Source organism: Takifugu rubripes, chromosome 1 (genome assembly GCF_901000725.2).
Source record: "Takifugu rubripes chromosome 1, fTakRub1.2, whole genome shotgun sequence".
In the NCBI taxonomy this organism is placed as follows: domain Eukaryota; kingdom Metazoa; phylum Chordata; class Actinopteri; order Tetraodontiformes; family Tetraodontidae; genus Takifugu; species Takifugu rubripes.
In genome coordinates, this window is record NC_042285.1 from 36,545 (window position 1) to 43,629 (window position 7,085).

General features: G+C 43.0%; 1 long non-coding RNA gene across 1 annotated transcript; it reads right to left on the reverse strand.

The window, feature by feature from the left end:
- Positions 1-4,593: 4,593 nt before the first annotated feature.
- LOC115251190 (uncharacterized) lies at positions 4,594-6,090 on the reverse strand. Its single transcript, XR_003889742.1, has 3 exons — positions 6,034-6,090; positions 5,572-5,949; positions 4,594-4,652 (listed from the first exon to the last, which is right to left on the reverse strand). It is a non-coding gene; the product is annotated as an uncharacterized lncRNA (long non-coding RNA).
- Between the last annotated feature and the right edge of the window lie 995 nt (positions 6,091-7,085).

Genomic DNA, 7,085 nt, shown 5'->3' on the forward strand with positions numbered 1-7,085 from the left:
GATGGAAACCTTTTTAAAATGGTTGCATTGTGTAGAATCGGTGTAGAATCAACTTGTTGACTTCTGATTTGGACTCCAATGGAAGTGAGGTGCAACAATTGTGGATGCTGAAAGCTTCAGATCTTCATGAAGGTTTCTGTGGTTGGACTGACCTGCTGCCCCTTTAAGAGGGAGGCAGGTTTGGGCTTCTGGCTGGAATGAAGCCACCTAAGATGAGAATGACTGCAGGCTTTCGGTACCAAGGTTTAACAGGGGGCTCACTTCACACTTGGGCTTTTCTCTTTTTTGGGATGGCTTTTCTCAGTAGAGAAGGGGCATGGCACACTGCAGCAGCTTTCTTTTGGGGGTTTCTAGTTTTCCTTCTGATCTTTAAAAGACAGGAAGAACCATTTTTGATTGGTCTGAATGTTTGGGCGGTTTTGTGGCCAGCCTAAAATAAAACAAGACAAATCTCCAACTGATACTTCCTTTCTAGTCATTGATGACCATCCTCACATGGGACAGATTTCCACAACCAATTTAATACTGCAAATCTGTCCTGTGTGGTCTTTTTTCTGAGAACTGTAACACTACGTTTATAACAAAGATCAAACATGGAAACAGTTATTGTCTAACCCAGTGCTTCTCAATTATTTTCTGTTACGCCCCCCCTAGGAAGAAGAAAACATTTTGAAAAATGTTTGTAGCCGAAACAGGGGATAACAGCCGATCAAATGTTTGTAGCCAAAAAAAAAAAAAACATGTTCTAAGGGGTCACACGCGCCCCCCCTGGCATCGCACCCCCTAGGGGGGCGCGCCCCACTATTTGAGAAGCGCTGGTCTAACTAGTTACACCTGGGAAAGTACTGGATCATCTCTGACTGACCTGAGAGTCTCCAGCTCACAGAGAGGATCCTGGAGAGCACCACAGAGCTGCTTCACTCCTGGATCCTTCAGCTGGTTCCCACTCAGGTCCAGAACCCTCAGATGGGAGGGATTGGACCTCAGCGCCGAGGCCAGAGAGCCACAGCTGATCTCTGATAAACTACAGTCCCACAGCCTGGAAAAGGAATAAATGGGGCAAATAAAAACACATTTCTAAATCTGAAAATGAAGAGAAAAGCAGAAAATGTAAAGAAATTTAGAAAAGAGCAACAGAGGCCTCCTGACCTGAGCGTCTCCAGTCTGCAGTTTGGATGCATCATTGCAGAAGACAGGAACTTTACTCCAGCATCTGTCAGACTTTGGTTCCTGATTAAGCTCAGCTCCCGTAGATGAGAAGGGTTTGACGTCATTGCTGAGGCCACAACTTCCCAATGACTCTTTGAAAGAACATCATCATACAGTCTGTTGTGTATGAAACAAAAATAGTGAGTCAAACTTTGGGATTTCTCATCAACGTATCTGAGAATCGACCTCAACACAAATGTAGCTCATTTCCTGGAAAAGCTAAATTCAACACCGTAGAGCAGCAGTTTGAACGACCATCAGATCTGAAATGCAACTGAATTATTCTCAACATTTGTCTTATTTTAGAACAGCTCATAATTACTCAATATTTAAAATGATTATAGCAAATGGTTTAAAGAAACGTGCATCTTTTTATCTGTCTATCGGCTCTTTGGATATTTTGCATTTCATCCAATTTGTACGATGGTGCGTCAAGTCTTAATTCAGCGATCCGATCGATGACATCAGAGTCTCTGGTTGCATCGATTGCCCTCAGCTTCTGTTCTATCTGCCTGTTTCCCTTCAAATCATTTTCACTGCACCTTTTGTTGCTAGTGATGAAGTTGCCACCTAACGGGTGTGGAAAGGCTCAAACAACTTTGTGGGTCACATAAAGGCTCCAAACGGAACCGCCACAAAGACCTAAAACACCCATTTAAACCAACGAGGCGGCTGTTTTTACGTTGAACAAATGAAGCAAAATAGTCACGTGTCATTAGTTAAAATGTGTTTTTCTGTCGTTTGAATACGATGTATACAAACAAACAAGAGTGATTTAATGACATGACAGTAATTTCATGATAGTCAGTTAACTTGTGGCTCCTATTATTCCTGCCTCATGTTGGTTTGTCTGGATTGACCTTTGAACTTATATCCAGCCAGTGTTGAACATTTCTGGATGAATTGTTGTTGTTTTTAATTTATGGACGCTGCAATGGAGATAAAGAATTGAAGGAATGACCACTGGAGGGGGTATTGCTGCCTGACATGATCCACTCGCTTGATTTAAACGCCGATGTCCGGCCCCAAAAATCTTTACTTACTCGGCCTTCCTGCAGTTCCTCACAGCTGGAATCAGGCGACGTCGTCCCTCCTCTGAGGTGTTGTACTGCTGCAGGTCCAGCTCATCCAGAACCTCCTCTGACATCTGCAGCAGGTAGGCCAGAGCTGAACAGTGGATCTCTGACAGTCTCCTCTCTGATTTCTTCTCTGACTTCAGGAACTCTTGGATCTCCTGATGGACTGACTGATCCTTCATCTCCATCAGACAGTGGAAGATGTTGATGCTTCTGTCTGGGGAGATTTCATAACTATTCTCCTCCTTCAGGTGGTTGAGGACCTGCTGGATGGTTCCTGGGTGGCTGTTCCTCTGATCCAACAGTCCACCCAAGATCCTCTGATTGGACTCCAGAGAGAGACCATGAAGGAAGCGAACAAACAAGTCCAGGTGGCCATTTTCACTTTTGAGAGATTCCATTAGTGCTCTCCTGAGGAAGTCATCAAGAGATGTGACTGGATCGTTATTAAACAACCCAGCAAACCCGGAAAAGGGGTTTGGTTTCAAATATTTTAGGAACTTATTTATAACCACTGTGTCTTTCCTGGTGTAACAGTGGAACATGTAGACGGCAGCCAGAAACTCCTGAATGCTCAGATGAACAAAGCAGTAGACTGATTTCTGGAAGATCACACTCTCTCTCTTGAAGATCTCTGTACAAACTCCTGAGTACACCGACACCTCGGAGACGTCCAGTCCACATCGCTCCAGGTCTTCTGAGTAGAACATGATGTTTCCTTTCTCCAGATGTTCAAACGCCAGCCGACCCAACTTCAGAAGGAGTTCTTTATCAGCCTCAGTCAGTTCCTCTGGTCTCTGCTTTCCTCCATACTTCTGCTTCTTCCTCTTTATCTGAACCCTCAGGAAGTGTGAGTAGAGGTCAGTCAGGGTTTTGGGCAGCTCTCCTCTCTGGTCTCTGGTCATCATGTCCTCCAGAACTATAGCAGTGATCCAGCAGAAAACTGGGATCAGACACATGATGTGGAGGCTCCTGGAGGCCTTGATGTGTGAGATGATTCTCTTGGACAGATCTTCATCACTGAACCTCCTCCTGAAGTACTCCTCCTTCTGGGAGTCAGTGAAGCCTCGTACTTCTGTGATCCTGTCAACACACCAGGGAGGAATCTGATAGGCTGCTGCAGGTCTGGAGGTGATCCAGATGAGAGCTGAGGGAAGCAGGTTCCCCTGGATGAGGTTCACCAGGAGCACGCCAACGGACGATACTTGTGTGACATCAGAGATGACCTGATGCTTGTTGAAACCCAGTGAAAATCTGCTTTCATCCAGGCCATCAAAGATGAACAGAAGTTTCCAGACAGTCAGATCTTCTGCTCTGATCTTCTGTAATGTTGGATGGAAAACATGAAGCAGTGAGAGAAGACTGTGCTGCTCATCTCTGATCAAGTTCAGCTCCCTGCATGAGAGCGGAAGCACCAGACTGATGTCTTGGTTCTCCAAACCTTCTGCCCAGTCCAGACTGAACTTCTGCACTGAGAAGGTTTTTCCAACGCCGGCGACACCGTTGGTCAGAACCACTCTGATGTGTCTCTGTTGCTCAGATAAGACTTTGAAGATGTCCTGGCACTTGATTGGAGTGTCCTGGATGTTCTTCTTGGAGGTTCTCTCAAGCTGTCTCACCTCATGTTGTGTGTCCACCTCCTCACTTTGTCCCTCAGTGATGTAGAGCTCAGTGTAGATCGTGTTCAGCAGGGTTCCACTTCCTGCTTCATGAGTTCCTTCAGTCACATGTTCACATCTTCTCTTCAGACTGATCTTATGACCTTCTATCACCTCCTGCAGATCACTTCCTGAACATAAGTAAACCAATGATTTCCATCTGTAATAAATCATCAACACAACTACAAATTCATGACATCACAAGTTAAATCTCATATTTTTACTTTGTTTGAGCTTCATTTCAGCATCTCCAGATCTGCTTCCAGATTGTGAACAAGAGGACTCTCCTGGTGGAGCTGACTGGTCCCAGTTTGATAGGATGTGCTCCCCCCTCTCACTATGAAACACATCTCTATCAGTCCTTTGATTTATAGGATGAAAGAACCTGATCAAGACTCAATATTGTTCCAGCATTTATGTCTGAATTCATCTTCCAGTTTAAACCTGATTCTTGTTTCTAATCAACAATATTCACATTAAGTCTGTAACTATATGACTGTCTGAGGTTTAAGTGTTAAACATCTCCAATAATAAACTCACAACCTGCTGCTGTTAATGTGACTAACAGCTGGCACACAAACACATCATCACGCTTTAGTTTTCTTACATTTCCTCTGAACTTCTGAAGTTTATTAGTCTATGTTTGGACCGGTCACTCTTCAGGGACACCCAGCTGGGCACTGTGGACTTTGCTCTGTCCTCGTCCATCCTGAGGAAACATCAGAAATAGTGATGAGACTGTGATGAAGGTAAATAATCTGTAGAGGTTGTAGTTCAATAATCCCAATTCACTGCATTTTTATCAAACAGGAACATTTCTAATACATTCTGGATAACAACTGAATCAATAAATCAATGATGTCTCTGTATCATTTTCATGTTTTCAGAGTTTAAGCTGCTTTTTTTAACTGTTCCCTGCAGTGAGAAAAGAACTGGCACCTTTTCCAGCCCCTCATCCTGCAGCACTGAATGTGCTCTAAAGTTCTTTCCAGAGCAAACGTCTCTGCACTTGCAGCAACATGTTGTAGTCATGGATCCGTGAGGAGAACCGGATACAGGAAACGCCCCCACTTTGATCCCAAAACCCAACTGGTGGCCAACGGTGGTCCGGCAACGACGGGGACGCTGGTCCATCGGGCCCGACAACACTGGTTTTCCACAGGCCAACATGGTGAAAGGACTGTCTTCAGCTCAGCCACTAAATTATCTGGTGCTACATAAACATGCTAGTCAGGACTTTTTAACTTCCCTCATTTGTTCCCCTCTTCAATTATTTCTATGATCCAAGTCCTCAAAGATCACTGCTCTATTTAAAATAGATGAAAGAAATGACACCCACTCCTGCATTTCTTTCACAGTGGTTCCACAACATAGAACAATAAACCACTGGGAGAAAACGTGCAGCATGAACCCAAAATCCTGTTGGTGTCCTGTGATCCTGTGTGGATTTAGTTATTTAGTTTATTGTCTTAAATTGGTCCGGCTGAGAGATGCTAACTTGCCCACGATTAGATGTTGTTTGACAGGTAATATCAAAATATCCAGCTGTGACCTGGACTGTTGAACAGCTCTAATAACTCTAAGAGCTTTTCACCTGTCACAAAAATGTTTTAAAATGTTGTTAATACCTGTTAAGACTCTCTAACAACGTTAACAGCATAATACTCTCTTCTGCCCTCGGCTAAGCGCGTTAGCATCGGCAGCGAGCTAAACACATGGCTTCAGTAACCACTCGTGAAGCGTTCTGTGGTTTTTACCGATCCACTTTATTTTTGTAAAACTGCAAGAAAAGGATCACAATACTTAACTTTGGTTTCAATGTAAAAACGTACATTTTGAGTAGCGGCTACAATCGTAAAAGATATTACTTACAGATTATGCCTTTGAGAAGTGCAAAAGTAAAAGAAGTAACCGGATTGGATCCAAGAGCGGCCCGTTTTCCGTGTTCCGCAGCACCTTTATCTGTCTCCACGCTACTCCACTAAATGGCAGCGCGACAGGAGCGACTGTAAAGTGACAACTTACATCTAACAAACAAGCCTCCGGAAAAGGAACAAACAACACAAAACTGAGGGACAGAACATACTCACTTTACACTCAGCTTGTCGCTCTTCCTGCTTCGTCTGAACAGAATACTTTCACTTTCACTTTTACAACCTAATCAACAGCTTCATGGCGTATATATTACTACCATTAAAGCGCTCTGGGAGGGTTTAAAGTTCTTTTAGGATCAGTAGCAAAGAGCAGAAAAATAAACTAAACTTCACTTAGAAAGACTATTCAACTATAACTAAAGCCAGACTATCAGAAAGTTAAATAAGACCTATTCATTTATAATGCATAACGATGTTTTGTGCTAAAACTAAATATGAAGTCTAGTTGAATTTTCTTAAGCCAAGAATTCTTCAGCTCTATGCAGCTCTTCAATAGTCACAAAAATCTTGATTTTATCTCCAAACACAACTGTCAATTCTTTTCAATAATGCTCTTCGTTTACTCACCTTGTCGGTCTTCAGTCTTCCTGCTCAGTCTGAGCGGAAAACTATTACCTTTCCTTTTTCCTCTGTTAATGAACAACTTTATGGCTGTTGATTAATATTCCACTACTATAAAAGCATTCTGGGAGGGTTCAAAGTTGCTTTGCTATTTTAATGCCATAAATATGTTTTTACATTTAAATTAAAACTGACTAACTTAGTTAAATAAATAAATAAGATTTATGATGCTTGACAGATTTGAAAGACTTGTAAAAGCAGCATATTTCTGCAGCCCTGGAGTCCAGGAGGAGCAGCAGAGGTCAGAATGTGTCGGAGCGCCTTTAACTATTGTCTGCAGTTCCTCGCGTGTCCACCGGGTGGCGGTAAAGCACCACATGATATTTCTCCTTTTTGGAACTTCTTCAGCTGCGTTGAGCTTTAAATCTTCACCTGTCGCTCCCTTTAAGCTCTAAACTTTGTGGTTCTGTGTGTAGTTTGTTGGTTTGAATATTTTTGATGAATTCTGATGATGATGAGTGAAACTGTCAATGACCAATAGAAAGTTCGTCCATTGTTCTACTGCGTCACACATTTTCATTATTTGTCATTTTGGGGTCTAAACTGGACCAGTTCTGTGAGCTGTTTTGCTTTTTCTGTGGACCAGA